Here is a 21715-nt window from a genome sequence, read left to right on the forward strand (position 1 = left end):
CAGTAGCAATTTAAAAAAAAATTCTGCGTTCAGCAGCTTTAAGAGACAATTAAACCCAATTTTTTTTAAAGAATTGAAAGATTTAATTTTATTCCCCTTATCAACTTGTCACCACTGAGCACTGTAGTCATCTTATTATTTATAAAGAAAAAAAAATACTTGAATCTGACGATGTCATTCTCTAATTTTTGGAGGATCCACTTACAGTTCATGCCATCAGTCCAATTTCTTAACTGTTCTTTAAACTATAAACATTATACGACACAGTTACAGTAAAAAGTGATTGTAATATAAGCATCTGGGTGTTGCATTAGCAGCACATATTTTTTGCTAGCTAGATATGGATCTCTTCCAAAAGTTTTATAATAGCAATGGAAGCCAACAAACAATGACGCCCCTGAATTTGACGTACAAATCTATAACAATCTCACTTTATTGCTCTTAATTGTTCTTTCACGTCAACAATACCTCTTAGATTTGGGAGTGGTTGAATTTTTTTATCCTCCAGAGAAATTCTTCTTGGAAACGCATTGTCTCGAATTGGCTCATTGGTTCTCTGGGAGTGTTTATTCAAGCATTTGTGCACGTATTCAAGCAGGGACATCATTCTTTTATTTGCTTAACAATACTGACGTATGCAAACGCCCAGACGTCTGAATGGATAACAAATTTGCTATGTGTAAACCTATTCAACAATAAGAAGAAAATCAAGGCATTCCGGTGACATCTTATCATGGTAATTGTGTAAATACAGAATCAAACAATGCAGTCATCACTGGCAGCGGCTGATGGTCAATGATGTTGGTTTTGTTGTAGACACCACTCGGATCCAGAATGAGTGGACCCGTAGGACCAAGCCGGAAACCACAAACTGACTGAGCACAATACAATGCTAGTATCATAAGTTACTATCTAAACAAACACACAGGCACTATTTATTCCACCAAAACTCCAGGAAAGAACCAGAGAGATTTTGTTTCTTCAGAGACATAAAACAAGAGTGTTTATAGACGCATACTGAAGGGACCATAGTTTACGAGAGGCGGGACTTAGCAGTGGAGGTTTCCCTGAAGGATGGTTTTCCACAAGGTCTCCAATAGCCAGCCACTTGGCGGCAGGAAGGATATTAAAGCTTTTTCCCAGAGTTGACAGAAGAATACAGGGAAGTGGGTTGCGCCAGTCCTTTTTGACCAAAAGCGGCGCAGGAAGTATGAGGGTGCCATTCAACTTCCGCGTAGAGTTGCTCTGTCATGACCAACTAACTAGCGGCAAAGCTTATTAACTAGCTGGAGGTTGCGGGCATTATGGCAAAGAGGGGGACCACCTGCACGTTGAACACTTTATCCTTGAACACACTATTCTTTTTGTAAAATACAAAATGTGCAATTCAAAGCTTCTGCCTCGTTGTCTTGTCAGCTTGCCGGTATTTATGCTGCATTCGAGGATGGTCGGAAGTCGGATTTATCCGAGTTGGTTTTTCCCAGTTCCGACCTGAAAGCGTTCGAGGCAAAAGTAAACAACCAAAATGGCGGATGGTGATAAATTGTTTTATATTTTGGGCCTCAAAACCAATGTTCACCTCCAGCATACATCACCTTCTCGCAATTTTGCTTCATTTATTGTTTTTATCTTATTTCATACAGTTCAGTAGTTCACCGTAAAATTTCATGCAGGGAGATAGCGGCATACTGTCACGTGCGTTGTGTTTCGTGAAGTCATGTTGAATATTTATTTATTTATTTATTTTTATTTATTTTTAAAGGAGAGCTCAGTATTGTTCATTCGATTTGACATCATCATTGCTCTCCTTTTTTTAAAAAAAAATAAATGTTTTTTTTCTCTTTTTTTTAATTTTTTAAATATATATACATATATATATATATATATACACACACACACATATATATATATATATATATATATATATATATATATATATATATACTTTTTTTTTGTATGTGGGTGAGCATGTGTATGTGCGTGTGTGTGTGCGTGCGTGCGTGCGTGTGTGTATTCATCAGTTCACCTAAAGCCCATTAAAAAAAATCCCATACTAATAATATAATATAATAATAAATTGCCAAATGCAGAAACATCAATGTAAGTTATCACGATATAGTGGCTCTCGCTAACAGACAGAATTAAGTAACCAGAATTAGGTCAAAAAATTCTATATACGTAGACCATGTTTCTATAAATTTTGATATTTGGTTTTTATTTGAGGCAGATATTTTTTCCATTAAAATGTGATTTATGAGGAGGATGGACCATTGGTCGATATTCAGAGTTTGTTTATTTTTCCAGTTAACAAGAATTGTTTTTTTAGCGATAGTAAGGGCTACAAGTGTAGATTGAAATTGTTTATGTATTAATATTAATATTAATATTATAAATATTAATAAAGTATTAATATTTATGAATGAAGAAAGCTATCTGGTTTTATACTCGAGTAAATTGTGGTTTACCATTCACGATCTGTGTTTTCAAATGTGTCGCCATTGTTGCGTGACGTCACATTTTTGGCCGTCGGTGAAATTGAGATACTTTTTTTTTTCCGACTTCGGAAGTGGAATTCCCGAGTTCAAGTTCCCGTACACACTTCCTGGTTTGAACTCAGAAAAGTCTAACCATCCTCGAATGCAGTTTGTTTTCTTTCAGTCTTTGTCGGTTTTGTTGCTGCTGTTAGTCTCATGGGATGAACATTTGCGATGCTAGCGAATGTTGATTTCAGGTCAGGGTTCATTCAAGGTCACAGTGTTTCCTAAACAGTCTTAATGGTTCTCTTAACAGCCGTCATGGTGTTTCTTGCCGCAAGCAAATTTTGAACATGTTCAATTGAAACAAAAAAATACTTAAAAATGCAACAACAAAAACGGCCCTCCCAATGACATGCTCAGACGTGTATTTTACGCATAAACCTTGAAAATATATATTTTTAAAAAATGTTCATACAAATGGACTCCGATTCCAAGAATTAATATGACATTGAAGGAACGTTTCCCCTGCAACACAATTAACATCATTATATTAATTACATAATAGGATTGTCTTTTCCTTCCCGCATACATCATATTGTATTACTGATACCACGTAAACAAGTTTGTCCGTCAGCAATTAGGGGATTTTGAACATGTAGTCCCAAGAGCCCCAGTCATCATCAATTGAGGTTTATTGTTGGTTTTCAGAGAGCCATTCGAGGTAATAACTTTTCATTCGTTCTACATGGTCACCATGGTGATCTATGCTGTAACTGCTGTTACTAACCTTAAAGACAGCGTGACTAAACGCTCTATCAAAAATTTGTCTTTAGAAAAATAACATCAAGGAAATGAATATCAACGAAATGCTTATCTGATTGGGTCAGTTTAAACGGTGTACTTTTATCTTTACTAAAGCATCAGTGCTCTGGCCACAAAGTGTGGACTTCCAGCATGACGTTTTTTTATTTTTATTTTTTAAATACTTTCATGACGGGTTCAACACGTACAAAGTGTATAAAATAGGTCAATGTACACACAAAATGAGCTCCAAATTATTCATACACTTATACAATTTAAAAATTGAATGTTTCATGCCCTGTCATTGCCTGGGTGTGACCAGTCAAGGGTGTAGTGCCAACCACTTTTCCTGTGCTACCTGCTAAAAGATATCCATCCATCCAACACGAAAATCTTACAGCATGCATTTTTTTTTTAAGTATGTTGACATTTTGGAGCACCCACTAACTCACTTGCCATTCCTATTAATGGCATACCAAATCACTATCGGTGCAAATCCTCTGCTAACAAAACGACCACTGCTAGCGTTGTTGCTAGTTGCTTGTTTGAAATATATTTGCTGAAAATAGCAAGAGAATTGCTAAGTTGGCAACAGTTTGAGCAACCGCCGCTAACACAACTGCCATTCTTAGTTGGGACACCCAAATCATTATCAGGGCTAATTCTCTGACCATTGCTAGCATTGTCGCTAGTCGCTAAGTATAGCAGCAAAATTGCTAAATCGGCAATAAGGCACGAGTCGTAGCTCTTACATTGTTTGTACAAAATTAAAACTTCCAAAATGAAAATATAGCATATTTTAAGTTTTTTGTGACTTCATAATTAGATATGGTTAAGGACTGGATGGGTCTGATACTGTATGTGTCGCACGGCCTAGCTAGCTTTGACAAGATCTGCTTTAAAAATCACTCTAAACAGAATTATTTTTATTTTTAGTTTTTTTTTAGAATAGTTCAATAGATTATTCACACAAAAATGGAAGGGATTGGGAATAATATTCAAAAAGTAAACAAAAAAAAAGTTTCTTGTGACAGTCTGAAAATTCCAAACTCAAAATGTAACCAGTATATAACACATTTTAGGCAAATATTTTCCTTCATTCACAAATTTACTGCAACAAACATTCATACTACCTCGGTGGTCTGTTTTGACTCCTCAATGATTTAAGAAAAAATAAATAAAAAATCACTGACCGCTGTCCTGAAAGTACAGCAAACCCGTAACAAAAAAAACGTCAGTTCTCACAAGTATCTAAAGCAGTCTTCACACAAACACACATTTTCCCACAGTAAAATTGCTCCGAAGCACATGACCCAAACAGGACATCCTCCCAATCTTTCACCCGCTTAAGTTCCCACTCTCACCCTACTACTGCACCCTCATCATTCGCTCCTTCTCACTCTTTGACCTCATTTTTGACTACCATGGCTGCTGAACGAGGTCACTTGTGCTAGCTTGCCGTTAAAAGACTAAATACCACCTCCAAAATATTCGGCACTCCACGGACCACCATCATGACGAACATTAAAATACAGCAACACTGTTCTCTCGGTGTTCATAAAAAAACAAGACAGATATATTATTCCTAAAAAATTTTGATTAAAAATATAGGGAAAGAACTAATTAGTTATTCCATTATTTAAAAGAATAAAGTTATTAAAAATGTAATGCAAAAATGTATCTTACTTAAAAGTTATACCCAAATTGTAGTGTAGACCTCATTTTTCTTTTGTTCCCTGTCCACTCTTGACATTTTTCTTTGACCAATCAACAGACAGCATTGTGTTTGGCTCCGCCTTCCACAAGTGAAGCGTACTACCCAAAATGACAATTTTTCACCATAGGCACAAAAGTGTCATGTTCAATATCGTGACATACTTTATCTTCAGCTTTGTTGACATTATTTGCTCTCCCTGTAATCCTGTTTCATGCTTTCACTATTCTCATATTTGTCTTTTCCTCCTCCTCTTCCTCCTCCTCCCGTCTCCTTTCCCCCAGTGACCCGAATGGCCCTCTCTGTAGGACTCCCCCGTTCAACACACAGCTGGACTCTGTCTCACACACACACACACACACGCACACACAAATTATGTAATTTGGTGTTTCACCACTCGGACCAAAAAGCTTAAGGCTATGCTATGCTGTTGTTAGCATCTGTTTTAAAATAATCCATTCTGTTATTTTTCACTTTAATCGTTAGTTGCTCTGCTACTTCAAAATACAACATTGCAATGACGCTCCGCTATATAATTCACGCCCCCGCTATAGCACACATTCTCAAAAGATCATTTTTGTGAGTTTTTAAAGTTTGCAGAAGATCTGAGTTAAGTTTAAGTGGCAACAAGAAGAAGAGGTAGAGAAGGTACCTAACTTAACTCCAGAAGATAGATATATGCCTTCATTTTTGTGCTATGTCTTAATGTGTTGCTACAGCGTATGTCTTGTTTTTAAGGTTTATAATTACAATAACATAAATGCTAATTTATGTTATCCCATCTATGGCATTTTCATATTAGCATTAAGCTAGCCGATTTACAGCTTCATTCTCTTTTGTTTTATCTGTCAGCGTTATTGTAACCTTAACTGGGAGTGACAAATAAACAACTTGAAGCAAACACGCTGTGCCTCTTTTTGGGTGGACTGCGTGAATAAAAGCGTGAGAACGGGTGCTAATGAAAATTTGAAAGGCGTGTTTAAAAGAGGTTAAGTGCGTTTGAATAAGTTCTGATGAGCTTTGAAATGTTATGTTTGTTAAAAGAGGCACAGGGCAAGTTAATCGTGTCTTATGGACAATCAGCATTTAGATATTGTTATAATGAGAGGAATGTACAATATATTACATATTGGTAGTTATTTGGTAATGTGTAGAGTATGAGATATTTTGCTTTTCCATTGATAATAAAACAGATATTGGGGAAGAAGCTAATACTTTTATACTGTTTGTGACCTATTCTGATCCTATTTAGGAGTCAACACATCTTCCTTAAGCTACCTGCAAGTCTTCCCTCGCCACGTTCATAACTCTCCTCTTGCTTCCGATCTGATGATCCCATCTCAAGTATCCTTCTGCACATGTCCAAACCAGCTCAACCTGGCCGTGCCTCCAAACATTCTAGTCTGTGACGTCCCTCTGATGAGCTCATTACGGATTCTGTCCATCTTCGTCACTCCCAAAAATAATCTTCAACTCTGCCAGTACCGGCTCGATCTCTCGACTTTTGAAGAAGTAAAAAAAAGACTGCTATCTCTCCTAGGCACTTCCAAACCTCAATCATCAGGACCAACACTTTCGCTTCATCCCGCATGGAGCTTTCCTTACTTCATCCTTTCTAATCTGACCTCCCCCACATTTCAATTTCTACCTCCTTTCTCTACCTTTCACTTTCATTTTTTTTCAAAGTACTACATTTGTCTACTCGTACTTTTTCCTCGCTTATCGATAACCATCTTTTCTTTAATCAACCTAACCTTCTGCAAATCCTTTCAAATTGATCCATCTGCCTGGCCAAACTCCTTTCCCCCTTCCTTCAAATCCAAACTCTTGTACAATTTATTATACACATTATGTTTGGCCTTTTTACCAACTCTCTCTTTCCCTCCCATGTCCACTCCTTGTACTGTTTAACCCGTGGGCAGTATTTTATTTTGAAATGGCTTGGGCAGAACCAACAAAAAGCCAAAAAATGGTCACAATAACGCCTAGGGGTTAATGTGTACAGATAGTAATATAATATGTATAGTGACATAATTTTAAATGTTTGTATATTATAAGAAAATAAATTAGTAAGGTGGACCCATTAGAGATGATATCTTTACTAACTTGCATCTTTACGTATACACAGTTAAATAGGCCAAATGTAGAACCTATGTGTATACATTATACCCAAACCAAGCACAATGCTCTAAGAGGCCTGTACAAACAAATGTGTCCCATAAGGAATAACGGAAATAGAATCAAACTGGCTGGGAGCTTTTGCCACCATAAACAAGACTTTAGTAAAGAAAATACACACACAATTTAGAGTGTTGTGTTTGTGTTGTTATGTTGTGTAGCTGCTAATAAGAGATTTATTTTTTGTCCTTGAAATTCTTACAAAGAATTCCCACAGGGCTGATAAAGATACTTTTTCTTGTATTACAAAAAAAAAAGAAGAAGCAATGAGCGAAATCAGAATCCGATTTATTGGCCAAGTATGTAAAACACAAAGAATTTGACTTCACAGTCAAAACAGTCAGAAAAACACGAAAAACAGAGGGAGACAGAACAGGAAGCCTGGTGGTTCTCTAGTTAGCCCCCTGAGTTTCTTAAATGGGGGGGGGGGGGAATGAGACATGAGGAAGGATGAAGGTAAAAAATAAATAAATCAAGGCTCAATCTGTGCATCTTTAAAATGGAGCACAGTATAGACCTGGAAAAAAAAACCTGAATAACAATGTCAAACATAGGGAGATAAAACGGGAAGCCTGGCGGTTCACTAGCTAGCGCCCCAAGTTTTCTTAAACGGGGAAAAAGGAGACATGAGGAAGTAAAAAAATAAAAATAAAATCAAGGCTCAAAAAAATACTGCATAACAATGTTCAACATAGAGTAGGTAGAAACAACGGGAAGCCTGGGAAGTTAGCGCCCCCCAAGTTTCTTAAATGGAAAAAAGGAGACGTGAGGAGGTTAAAAAAAAAAAAATCTGCAATAAAAAAAACCTGCATAACAATGTCCAACATGGAGAGATAAAACAGGAAGCCTGGTTGTTCGCTAGTTAGTGCCCCAAGTTTCTTAAATTGAAAAAAGGAGACATGAGGAAGGACGGAGGTAAAAAATAAATAAATCAAGGCTCAATCTGTGCATCTTTAAAATGGAACACAGTATAGACCTGGAAAAAAAACCCTGCATAACAATGTCAAACCTAGGGAGATAAAACGGGAAGCCTGGCGGTTCACTAGATAGTGCCCCAAGTTTTCTTAAACGGGGAAAAAGGAGACATGAGGAAGTAAAAAAATAAAAAATAAAATCAAGGCTCAATCTGTGCGTCTTTAAAATGGAGCACAGTATGGACCTGGAAAAAAAATACTGCATAACAATGTTCAACATAGAGTAGGTAGACACAACGGGAAGCCTGGGAAGTTAGCGCCCCCCAAGTTTCTTAAATGGAAAAAAGGAGACGTGAGGAGGTTAAAAAAATAAAAATAAATCTGCAATAAAAAAAACCCTGCATAACAATGTCCAACATGGAGAGATAAAACAGTAAGCCTGGTTGTTCGCTAGTTAGTGCCCCATGTTTCTTAAATTGAAAAAAGGAGACATGAGGAAGGACGGAGGTAAAAAATAAATAAATAATCAAGACTCAATCTGTGCTCCTTTAAAATGGAGCACAGTATAGACCTGGGGGGGGTATGCCAAACAATATCCAAAATAAGGAGACAGAACAAAACAGTTAGCATCCCTGAGTTTCTTAAATGTAAAAAAATTAAAAACGAGGAAGAATGGAGAAAAAAAAAAAAACAAGGTCCAATCTGTTCTCTTTTTAAAGGGAGCACAGTATAGACCTGGAAAAAAAATCCTCCATACATCAGCAATGGAAATTATTTATGTGATTGACAAAATATGTAAATGTGCACTTATGACAGGTATAATCAAATTAAAAAGGAAAAAAGGTGGGATGTATGCTGAAGTATTCTGAGTTTGAAATCTTTTGATATCTTTTCAAATTGATCCAAAGTATTCATCTCCAACATATTTGCCCGCCTCAGAAGTCAGTTTCACTTTTCCGGTTGCCATTACGCACCGTGTTGTATTGTGGGTGTTGCTTCCTGCCGCTCTAAGTACAAAAGTGGAATCAAAGGAGATTTTTTTTTTTCTAAAAACAGCATTCCCTCCAGTTGGATCTTCCTGTTTAGACGCACCCTCACGTTTACGTACCAGCGCCCCCTTACATGATATCGTGTATCAAACTGTTTTACACAAGAAACGGGTACCCAAACGTGCGACATGCACATAAAGTCGCACCACGTTTGACCTCACACAATGCACCACTTGAACTATTTTCATAAACAAGATTTCCTATGACATCATCCCCTCCCTGAGTCTATTATTTGAGAGGAAAGACATTCTCAGTGGAATGCAAAAGTGGCCTTGATTTATTACCATGCATTTAAATGAGCCAGTCTGTGGTTGGTATTGCAGCCTTCCGTCAGGCCGTGGCGGGATTAGGATGTAGAAGAGAGGACAAGGACCAAGATGAGGCAATGAATTGAAATCCATCACCACTCCCATAATTGTTATGTTTATTTTTTAGGGGAATCCGATTAAGGTGACTGCTTTTGCATAATAAGGGCAGATGGAGCAGAAGATGAGGCTTAACACGTTTTAGTTCACATTGCACCAACAGGGAATGGGAGGTATTGCACGACGTAACCGTTACAGCATCTCCTTCACACCATGCATTTCAATCTTACCCTTGCAGATGAAAATGCTTTTTTTAACACGGTGGACTTTCCAGACAAAATCCCCTGCTTGGCATAAAAATCGGAATTCACATTTTTTGGAAAAATAAATGACGTCAGCGTATCTCAGGAGACGTCAGTTCAACAAGCAATGGAAAAATGTGGCACTTTGCTTTTTCTTTGATAATTTTGGCCATTTTTTGCAACACTAATTCCAAAAGATATCACTGAATTTCTGCTGGATCAACCCCCCCCCCCCCCCCCCAGCTATAACATTCACTACCAAAAGCCAGTTTTTCCTAAAATGTAGCACTTTCCTTGTAAGATTGACAGCTCTCCTTGCTTACCTGTATGTGTGTGATCTGCTTCTGTCAATTAATGCATTTATTAAAAAACATGACATTATTCCAAATAGCAATGGGCAAGTACTGATGCCAGGTATCAGTATTGGTATCAGCCCTTATTTCAAGGTATCGGTACACGCGATTCTGGCATTGCCCTTTTGTAGCTGTTTTACAATCTGAAACTTAAGTCACACATGTCTGACTGATGCTCATTCATAATTTATTTATTTAAATTAATTTTTTGGTGTGTGTTTTATACAAAATTGGTATTATATGAACTTTTTTTTTTAACTAATAGAAAGTTACCATTAATTTTATGTAATTTTAAAGAAAACTGTAATATTGGAAAATATAGATCTTTCTTTAAAATAATTTGTTTTTGGGGGGGTTGGCGGAAATTTTATGTATCAAAAGTACTAGTGGTATTGGTACTTGGTATCGGTACCGGTGACTACTACTCAGTTGGAACAAAGTGGTGACGAACGTCCCTAATTTTAAACTGATATAAATTAATTCTGAAAACAGAAAATAGGAAAACTGGATGACTACAGAAATCAGACAACAATTAATGTTGAGAAGCTGACATTCTGAGTATTTGGACAATTTTCAATAGAAAAAGGTATCAAAAATAATGATTGATTAATTTGATAATTGATTAGTTGTTGATTAATCATTGCAGCCCTACAGAGTTTATTTTTCACTTAAAGAGTGACTGTATAATTTGAATATAAAATTTCAATAATTTATTGAGAAAAAAATGGTCATCCAAGTGAGTTGACTTTTTACATTTTACTACAGTTGTTAACTTTTTTTGTGTGGTCATTCAGAATGCTCTATAAATGCCCGATGAGTTAATACTAATATGATGCTGATAGTCCGACCCTGAGAGTCATCTTTTACACCTTTAGCCGTTAAGACAAGTAATCTTCGTCACCGTGGTAATGCAGACAAAGCACATCCATCTGCCACTTCACTTCTCATCCTCCAATAAAAGCCTTTTTAAACATCTGTTACCAAGCAACCAGAGCAGATGTGAAGCTGAAGCATAGTGGCAAATATGATGTGTATGCTACTTAGTGAGCTCATTAAACAAATCCTTCATTTGGGGCCTCTGAGAAGTGTGTGTAAGAGCTGAGAGTGTAAAGAGTGTAAAGTTGCCTTGTGGCAACAGTATACGCTTACGTACGCTCAAAGGTGATTAAGTATGATGAGAAATATGCCATGAGTAAGATGCGGCTTTTCAAGCATGATCCTATTAAAGAGCTGATATTGTGTGCACAGCAAAGACACATAAAATGTGTCATCTGCACTGAGAGGACAAACATTATACGGTACAAACTACTGCCCTTTTCGTTTGTATGTGAAGGCGTCATTGAAGTAGAGTACATGGTTGATATTTTGAAGGCTGCTATTCAAGAAGAAGACTCCTTCAATCACCCCTCAGTGGGAAAATTCAACATAATGGGATGGAAGCATAAACATGTATTCATAGTCTTGTTCATCATGATATTTTAATCGAGTTGGGGACAGGGGTGGCAAATCCAGGTCCAGAAAGTAAAAACCCTGCCACCGTTTGGCTTTAGCCCCAGGTGCTAGCTAGCTAGCTCCCATGGTGGTCGTTTACCTTCTAGGGAGCTAGTTAGCTAGCTATCTGTAATAGCTAGCTATTTACCATAATCACCTCGCAATTAGCTAGCTCTCTTCCTAGCTAGGCTCCCATGGTGCTCGTGTACCTGCTAGGGAGCTAGCTAGCTAGCATCAATGGCTAAAGCCAAACCGTGGCAGAGTTTTTACTTTCTGGACCTGGATTCACCACCTCTGGTTGGGGAGTGCGTTTATACACTGTATAAAAATAAAAGCAATAGCGCAGATGATGCCGCACGTTCACACAAAAACCTCTCAGTGTAAGGTGTGAACATTTGGGCTTTCCCAGTGAACAAAAGATGACAGCTAAATGGATGTACAGTGTTCATAACAAGCACGCCGAGCAAGATTTGGAAAGCATTCTGAATTATTAAGCAGGAAGTGCAACACCACTGCAGATGTACCTTGGGAAAAAAAGGTAAAATGATGCTGTTTGCAATGCAGGCCTTGTGCTGATCGGAAAATCAGAATTCACCAACATTTGCGCCAAGGTGCACTGTCAACAAAAATAGAGCTTTGATGTCAAAGAGTAAAAATCTCCACTTTATTTATGAAAAATGCATGACAAATCTTTTCAATGGCAGTTACAAAAGCCTCACAGTGACATTCCGAAAGTTTATCACGGAACGATCTTGTTCTCACTTTCTCATCTTATGAAACACTCCAGAGACCGCAAATTCATAATCAGTCATACGCGTCAATTTTATGACGTAGCGAGCGGGAAGAGATGGGGGGGGGGTTCATCCTTGGGCCAATAAAGTGCTGCTGGATAAACAAATAGTCTTCTTAACAGCCTGTTGATGGCTTTACGCATCTTGTGACTAATAACATCTGAAGGCATGACGCAGATCCTCCGGGGGGATCACCGATGCTGTTGACCTCCTGTTTGTGTTTATGTGGCATCTTAATTTATTTATCATTTAGACACACTCAATGAATGACAACTGTTGTAACTATATAGCAGAAATTGGATACTTAAATGCTGGAGGGGACCCACAATATATTATCAGTGGTACTCGGGGGCCACAAAGGGCCACACACTTCCTAACCAGATGTATGACAAAAATGCTATTTTAAATAGGGACAAAATATGGGCAAACGCTTGCATAAAAAAAACTAAAAACAAAAAAACATTCAAGGACGGCACAAAACTTCTGAACAGCAAACTAACATTTTTTTCCCCATAAAAATCAACTCACATAATTTTTTTATGTTATTGAAGTCCTATAAGTATCCTGCATATAATCCAAATCCACAAAAAGATGTAGCATAGAGCAGTTTAAGTTTGCAAATTCAGTCCTTGAGGGCCGGAGTCCTGCAGGTTTTGGATGTTTCCCTGCTCCAACGCAGCTGATTCCAATCAACAGGATCAGGTTTATGCAGAGCTTGCTGATGAGCTGATCAAACACCAGCTGTGTTGGAGAAGGGAAACATCCAAAACCTGGAGACCCCCGAGGACCGAGTTTGCCCACCATTGGTTTAAGACGTAGTGTAAGTGCAAATACGATGGCTGCCCTCTAGTGGGGAATGGTGATATTGCAACTTAAAACTAGAATTGATGCATATTTTCAGGTCGGCAGTTGCAAATTAGCATATTCACAGACCCCCCCCCCCCAATAATTATAATTATTATTATTATTTCAATAATTTGGTCTTTTTATTTTATTTTTTACGGGATTTTTTATTTTTTTACATTTACCCCTAGGTTTTGAAAAACAAACAAACACCGTTCAATATTCATCAATGTTTTTGTAATTTTTGGGGGGTTTGTTCAATCGTACGTATATATTTTTTTTTCGGGGTAAAACGAGTGTGGTCAGGGGCCGCATGCGGTTGCCCTTAACTGCTCTATAGGTTCTTCAAAAATGTGTCATTTTGTCTTTTCATGGAGTGTAGCACTTTCCATTTCAGAAATTATGCATAAAGGAAGGATTTGAGAGCAAGTGCTTCCCACTCCTGATAGCTTTACACACTGTCATATTATCCCTGGTGTTTCATTGTTTCAAGTTAATTCTGGCAAGACCCATGAAGCATCTGTGTGCTCGTTTATCCCAAGCCAGATTTCTGAGCTAAATAGGTTGCATTTGGTTTACTTTATTCCTCTTCCCATGCAACACAAACTGGGTTTCATTCGTCGTAATCTCAACAGATTAGTGACATAAATCTTTCACCTCCTGTTAAAGCAAATTTAACTTTCCAGGAGGCTTCGGGATTTCTAGGATCCTAGGTTCCTTATTTATCTGCACGCCTCCATACTTCCTTTTGTCTCTCCCTACTGTACAGTTGTTGGGAAGGATGTTTGGCTTGATCGAATGTTTGGGCTAAAGGTCCTGTGGAGATGTGTTGTGTATACACGCAGATAATGCTGTTTGCTTTGAGCACTGGCCTGCATCCTGCCTGGTGGACTACACGAGAGGAACACAATGGACCCCCGTGGATCTTCCTCAGGGGTCTCACGATGTTTACTGTCCCCTCCCCCCACTAACATGGAGCTTTATATATTTACTGTATGTTAGGCGTTAATAATGCTAATTGAATATTATTTAATTCCAAGATGATGGAAAACTTCAATGAATGTAAAGACAACTAATAACACAAATACAAACACAAATAACTATATACAGTACAAGTGGGCCACAAAATTATTTATTTATTTTCTTTTTTTTTTTAAACAATAAAACACAAAGGTCTGACTATACAGATACGGAGCCCTAATGCATAAAACAAGACCACACAAATAACAGTGACAGATCCTGTCGGATGCATATCTTGAGTGGGAGTCCAGGAAGTTGTGTTATTTTACAGAACCAGCCCCCCCACCCCTCCTTGCCCTTTGAGTCTTTATTTCAGTTATTCCTTTTTTCCAAAACGTCATCACTTGTCTGTCCTTTCCACCCACGAGGTGGGTTCATCGTTAATCCATTGATCAAAATTGTTACTGTTCACAATGCTACCCAGGGGGATTATTGTGTTGTGAATAGACACATTTGCAAAAATGGATGCCCATATACAGTATATTGTTGCTGTCCTGTGAAAAAACACTTATGTCCATTTTTGTCTTTCAATTTTAATTTCATTTTTATTTTTTGGGATGAAACTGAATTACGACAAAAACGTAAAAAAAAATAAATGGACATAAGTGTGTTATATTATACAAACTATAAAATGCTTATTTCACACTTGTTTTTTTAATTCTTATCAGATTTAAATTACATGTTTAAAATTGTATTATAAAAAATATTTTATATTATTAATTGTACACTTTTGGACTAAAACTCCAAGTACGTTATACAACTTTCACACTGATAGTATGATTTTTCTGGTCCAAACCAGCATATAGTTTTAGCAGTAGTTTTTCTGCAAGAACATTCAAATTTTTTAAAGATGAAAATAATAATAATAATAATAATAAAGGTCCTTCCCCTGAATTGAGTGCAAAGAAATGTCAGTAAAGACCTTGGCTCTCAATTCCTGGGAGACGGAGTAGTGCACCAAAATAGATTGTACAGTTCAGAGGTCCAAGTAGGGACCCCTGCGGGATGCCCAGAGGTACTTTTACATGTTTTCAATTGATTAGATTTACAAACAGTAAGCAATATGGAAAGTGCTTTAAAGTTCTTTTAATGCCAATGCTCTGTTCTCATTTTTATATACTAATGTGACGGGCAATTCTGTTGACAACTTCAAGACCAGTACAAAGACCTACATTTGACTGAAACAACATTTTTAACTTTTGCTTGTATCAGTGCTATGACATTCTAAATGCCAATTTAGAGTGCTCAAATAAATAGTTTTCCTAAAAATACTGGACAGACAGGGAAAATTTGCTAAAATACGAGTGGTATTTTTTATTTTAAGCATTAATTTGAATAAAAAAATTACACCAAGTAACCGAAAAATATTTTCAACAATGTAATTGAGCTTTTTTTTTGGTCGTGCAAATCATTTCAAAGTCAGCGCTGGATGTGGCGAGGCACAGTCACCCCACTACTTTCACTCTTACAGTTCTCTCAATAGGACAGGCAGCACCTTAAGAGTTAAAAATAGTATCCCATCTGAAAAACCACATCAGTGTCACTTATGCCTCACTGAGCTGTCAAATCAAGAGGTGAGGTCAAAAATTTATATCTTGGCCCTCCCAGCTTGAGGGTCGCAAGACGTGGACCAATCAGAATTTTGTGAGCCTATGCTAAGGACATCCATAGCTACCAAAATTTAACCTGCATGGGAGTATCAGAGGATTTTGTAACCCAGCAACGATATGAAATGAGGTCATCGGCACAAGTACATCTGGTGCCTTCGGGCAAACTGCCTTAAACATGGTGGACGTCTAGAAAAAATGACTTCCTCCTCGAATAAAATTTGTTGGTGATGCATATGTCCATTTTACTCTCCTGTTGCTTAATCTTTTTTCTCTCTTTCCTTTTATTTTATTTTATTTTTTTAATCCACTTAATTTGTCATGTCATGACCTGCCCCTATAGTTCACATTTATATCACTCATTACACACCACAGTTACTAATTCACTAATTTAAAGACCCGTCACCAGACCCCAGGCTTAAGGGGGGCACATAAAATGCATGGGTGGGCCCAATTATTATGAATACCCTACAGACAGCATTAACTTGCCCTATATATTTGGATAAATTCACATAGCACTACGTGCATCGTAGTGCATCCATCCATTGAATGGCACTCTCTGACATTATCATAGACAACATTTACAGTACATACACATACAGTAGAAGGCAACGCCGTCGTAAGTATGTTGATGCTGCAGCCATATTAGATGAGGCAAAGTGAAGCTATTTGTAAATATGCCTCATTTTGTTTCTCCTTGGAGATGTATCATCAAGCCACAACTCATTGGAAGGAACCATTACCTTTGATTATATTATCCAATTCTAACTTAATCTTAGTAATTATTTGCCGATTTAATGGCGAATACAATTGCCACATCCAATATGGTGGATCCGCTGACATATCGCTTCGAACGGGCCACCTGTTTGAACGGTGTCTGCCGCAGAATTAAAAAGAAAAAAGGAAAACAAAATTCTACCTTATTTTAGATGCTCAAACGATATGGGGTTTCCTTTTTCAAGTGGCTCTTTAGTTGCCGACACGAATGTAGTTTGTAGTATGTCCCTCCTCACTTGTCTTGTGCGCCGGCGTCCTCGGAAACAAAACAACAAAATGTACATGACTCTTGCATGCCAACATTGACATATTCTAACATTACCCACCATTAGCCTACCTAAGATTACTTTCATGAAGGCTGTGATGACTGTTGCAGATAAGACTGGCCATCAATCAAACAAAATCACACCACTATTTCTTTATATTGTGACGTCTTGCAACAATGCCGCCAGCACACGTTGTTTGGGAATGTCACCCTTTTTATATGTCTTGAACAAACGGTTACTGTTGGCCGTAGCCGACGCCGAAAACAAAAATAATTTACGAGCAGAGAGCAGTATAGCAGCAATGAACACAAGCAGCCAACAGTAACGTAAAGTACCCCCTCCACCGTCTGCGAGACCTGTGTTGCGTTTACTGACACTCGGACATAAGAGTGCGAAGCAGAATGAATTAAAAATATAATATTAAAAATGCAGAACCATTTTAGAGATCCATGCCTCAAGTAGGAACAAGGTGGGCGGGCACAGACCCCCTATGGCTCACCCATGGTGACGGATGTGCTAATTTACTAATACGAACACAAATACACGCTAATACTTTTTAATGAAATCCTTGTAATAGCACCAAAAGGAGCTACAAAAATCCATTTGGATTGTTATTTTGGCTTAATAACAGTAACTATGGGTCCATTTTAATTTGCCAATTATTATTGCCAATAGGGCATGAGGACTGCTTTGGTCTAAATAGAGATCCTCAGCTCATTCCAACATATTTCCTTGGCACCAAATAATGGCACCATAGCAATATTAATATTCAAAGACAATTACTTTTCTCTTAAGATTAGTGTCAGCTGATTGTGTTGGTCTCATCTGGTTTCTGTTCACTTTCCAGCCTTATTCTCCCCCTCTGTTGACTCGTCTTCGATTGGTCCTCAGCTCTTTATTGGATCATATTATACTATACACTATGCAGATATGTATTCATTGCCAAATATGTTGGCAAATGTTTGTGTGACAGATACCCCCCCCCCCCAACTTGGAAACACTTAAAGCATTTTTAGTCATGCAGATCCCCACGCTGAATAGCTGCTCAGTTTTTCAGTCAAGTGGAACTAAAATGTCAGAAATTTCCACACATTGTGTCCTGCATGACAATCCAACACGTTTCCTGCATTATGTCAGTCACGCTTGAGTAGTGCTACCACCTTGTTAGCATTATTAACTGCATTGGTCTGACCCTGTGGGAGACAAAAGGAAGGAATCGACATGCGCAATTATTGCATCACACTCAAAATACTACCACAAAGTTTTGTTCTACGAAATGGGAGAATGTCGATGAGTCTGTTATAGAAATGAAAGAGACGCTTCAGAACTTGATTGGTGATGTGTGTTGTCAAATATCTTATATCTTATATCAAATATCACTGGAAAGAGATCCCAAAATAACCCATAATCACATGCTAATGACTATATCGCAGGTTACCCTGTGCTCGTGTCATGCGTATTTGGGCTGATTAAAAACTCAAAATTGCCCACAAAGCAGGTGACTTCGCAGTTTGCAGGTCAAAATTTGGATTTCGCGCCTCATTAAAACACATTGAATATCCTAGCAAAACTGAAAACACATATTTTGAAGTTTTTCCGAATTGCGCAGACTTTCCCACTTGCGCCACCACCAGCTAGCTAGAACGATCTTCACTGGCTACTAGTGTAGCTGTACACATTGCAAACTCGCTCCTGAGTTAGTAATCATCACCTCCTTGACAGCAAATGAACTATACATCTGACAAGTATCAGATGGGATGATGAGGAAAGGCAGAGACGTCATGCTAATTGCTACGCTAACCTAGCACTGACACGGGTAGTGTGTTTGACACCGAACTTAAGTCCTTGGAGTGATTGAGTCCACATTTCACCGATATCTGGCTGGAAGCGTGTGCTAAAGTAGAGTACATCAAACATTAAACAACATAATAAAAGGCAAAATAAAAAGTGTTTGGATTCTGGAAAGAAAGTCTACTTGCTAAACAGAACTGCAAACGGAAATGAATTATGCTAGTCTACGCCGAACGGCAGCCTGGAGTGACATCTAAGCTTAAAAATATATTATTAAGTGGTTAATATTATATCATTTGAAACAAATATGATTTGAAAGGGTAGAGCTAGTAAAATAATCCATCCTGTAGCATTAGATTTATTTTTGCATTTCATTCTAACTTCAGCCAATAAGGCAGTTAGGCAATAAATGTGATGCTTATATAAGTGGTTTATTATTGATATGTTTCAGCATGTTACGCCCTGCCCAAACTATGAATCTTTGTTTCAGAATTACAGCGCTTTGCATCAATTTGTTTTAAATAATAATCATCACAATTCTACTACGCCGCGTGACCTTTTACTAATAGCATGTACCATCCATAATCCTCCTCTTTTGTGAGGATCACTTATTGATGTTAACTTGTTGGACGGATGAATGGATAGATGCATTCCTGTGGCAATTATACAGTAATAAAATTATCTGATCACATGGAGCAAACGGTTGTGCTAAATTTCCATTGCATTGCTTGTATAATTGATCAATGCGTAATCAGAAGTTTGATCAAAGCTCCACTTCTTGAGATTAAATCTGTTTAGAAATGTTGACGATATTACATGCTGTTCCTCTCCACATTCACACAATTAAGCCTTAGCTATGATCATCTTATTTAAGGGCAGATTTAAGAAATGGGAGAGAAGCCGCTGTTCTTTGACTTAACCAATTAAATATGTGTATTTTAATATGCACTGTGATGATGTCCTTTATGTTTTATCTCTCCGACACTAATGAGGAAAACTTGGGAAAGTTGAACCGAAACATATACCATACTCAATCAAGAAATTCCATCAGATCACTGACCTCTAGCAGACCTAATGTACTGTCTCGCTACTGCAAATTAAAGTCCTGTCAGTTGAATCCCTTGTGCATTGTCACTTGGAAGACTGTGTTGTTTAAAGCAAAGCTTGAGCCAGAAAGAAAAATGTGTTTAAAAAAAAAAATCTCAATGCCATTGGTAGTTGCTATTCACTGTGGGTTGCCTGCAGGGCCAGCAGAATTCCATATATGGTCCAAAGTTGCAACTTTGCGAAGAAGGGAAAATCACAATCACATTATCTATTCACCCACATTAAAGTAAGCAGCAAGGGAAAGGGATAACAAACCAACCCACAGACTCGTTTTAGTCCGCTGTGTTGTGGCGGAAGGCTATAAAAGCTAATTATTTACCTCGCCTTTTCCTTGTGTCGGTCAACCAACACTTGACCTAACTTGCTCTCTGAAACGAGACCGTTTCGCCTTCACAATTAAAGAACATACGGACACAAAGGCAGGAACCTAACTAATACTGCCTTACTCACCATACTGTTGTTTTACAGAACACGGGTGCATTTTGTGGGAAACAGGACGCTGGTTGGAAACAAGTAGTTCAGCTTCTTATTTACTTTAGAAGTTGACATACAGTATATAATGTAGGATGACATTTATTACAGTATAGATTGTAAGTCTACAGGATGCTGTTTATTCAGTGTTGTTTTCCCCTTGCAGATCTATACTTTAGCTTTCTTTTCACAAACTACTATTTCAGCTGAAATGATATTTATGGTAATTATGAGTTTGTTTACGTTTATATTTTCAGCTTCCAAAAGTAGCATCGTGAAAACCAGGATGTCAAATTGATTTTTGATGACGCCACATTATTGTTATGGTTTTCCTCAGAGGGTCGTTATGACTGTAAACCCATACAAACATATTGTTCATATTGTACATTCGATCGAACCCCAGGGGTTTGGTGAGCCAATATCAGGGGTTCGGTGGTAGTCAAGACATACACCCGACTCAAATAATTCCTGATGATACACCCCGCTTGGTCATCATTGGCTGCAGGTGATAATGCAACATTGCTTGGCCTGTCTGTGCTGCAGGGAATTTGGTGCACTCAGTAGTCGACTTGTGGCTGTAGTGATGGTACGTCGTGTGATTTCTTTATTAGTGTAATCCCTTCAAGCTAACTATGTCGAGCAAAGAAAAAGAAGGTGACAAATCTGTGCAATAGGAATATACATGTGGAAGGTATGGCATTCCACAGGGTTCAATTCTGAGGCCCCTGCTGTTTTCATTGTATCTGCTGCTCCTTACTCTGTCTTAAGAAAACAGGGACGGTTGTTTTAAAGTGCTCTATAAATATAGAGTCAGCGTCCGAACTGTTTGGTTTGCAATGCCAAGTTGAGGAATTCTAGTCTAGCATTACTATCTATCTTGCAAAAATAGAGGACCACTACACCTTAAGCTGCATGGAGATGGGGAACATAAGAACACAACGTTTCTGAACTCAAGGTGGAGAGAGACAGATTTGATGAAAAGGCTCTTTTCTATGTTCACTTTGTTCACCAGTAAACCCTACTATGTCTTGAATTAGAAAAAAAAATTGTCATATTTTGACATAGACACAAAAAGTTGATGGACCAATCAGAAGCAGTAATATTCATAAATTCTATTCACAAATATTCATAAAGTATTCATTCAATTTATTTTTAAATAAATTATTCATAATAGTTAATTATAATAATTGATTTCAAAATAACAAATGCTTAAAATATAGAAGTTTTATTTCTTTCTGACCCTTTCATCCCTCTTTATTAAAAAAAATATATATATATTACAGCATATGCCACCACAATTTGCAATTTTAATATTTTAGTAATAAACTTGAAATCACTGCTTTTTTTTTGTGTGTCTTCGATGGGCCATATAAAATGATGCAGCTGGCCAAAACTGAGTTTGACATCTGAGGTGTGAACGAACATCAGCTGTCAATATGATGCAGTTGGAAATAAACT

General features: G+C 37.7%; 1 long non-coding RNA gene across 1 annotated transcript in view; it reads right to left on the minus strand.

Moving 5' to 3' along the window:
• LOC144040715 (uncharacterized) overlaps positions 1-17218 on the minus strand; it is a 32109-nt gene extending 14891 nt beyond the window's left edge. The window contains exons 1-2 of the long non-coding RNA XR_013289801.1: positions 16960-17218; positions 16765-16878 (exon numbers count right to left, since the gene is read on the minus strand). This is a non-coding gene — a long non-coding RNA (uncharacterized LOC144040715). The remainder of the gene's footprint in view (positions 1-16764; positions 16879-16959) is intronic.
• Between the last annotated feature and the right edge of the window lie 4497 nt (positions 17219-21715).

Source organism: Vanacampus margaritifer, chromosome 20 (assembly GCF_051991255.1).
Source record: "Vanacampus margaritifer isolate UIUO_Vmar chromosome 20, RoL_Vmar_1.0, whole genome shotgun sequence".
Taxonomy (NCBI): domain Eukaryota; kingdom Metazoa; phylum Chordata; class Actinopteri; order Syngnathiformes; family Syngnathidae; genus Vanacampus; species Vanacampus margaritifer.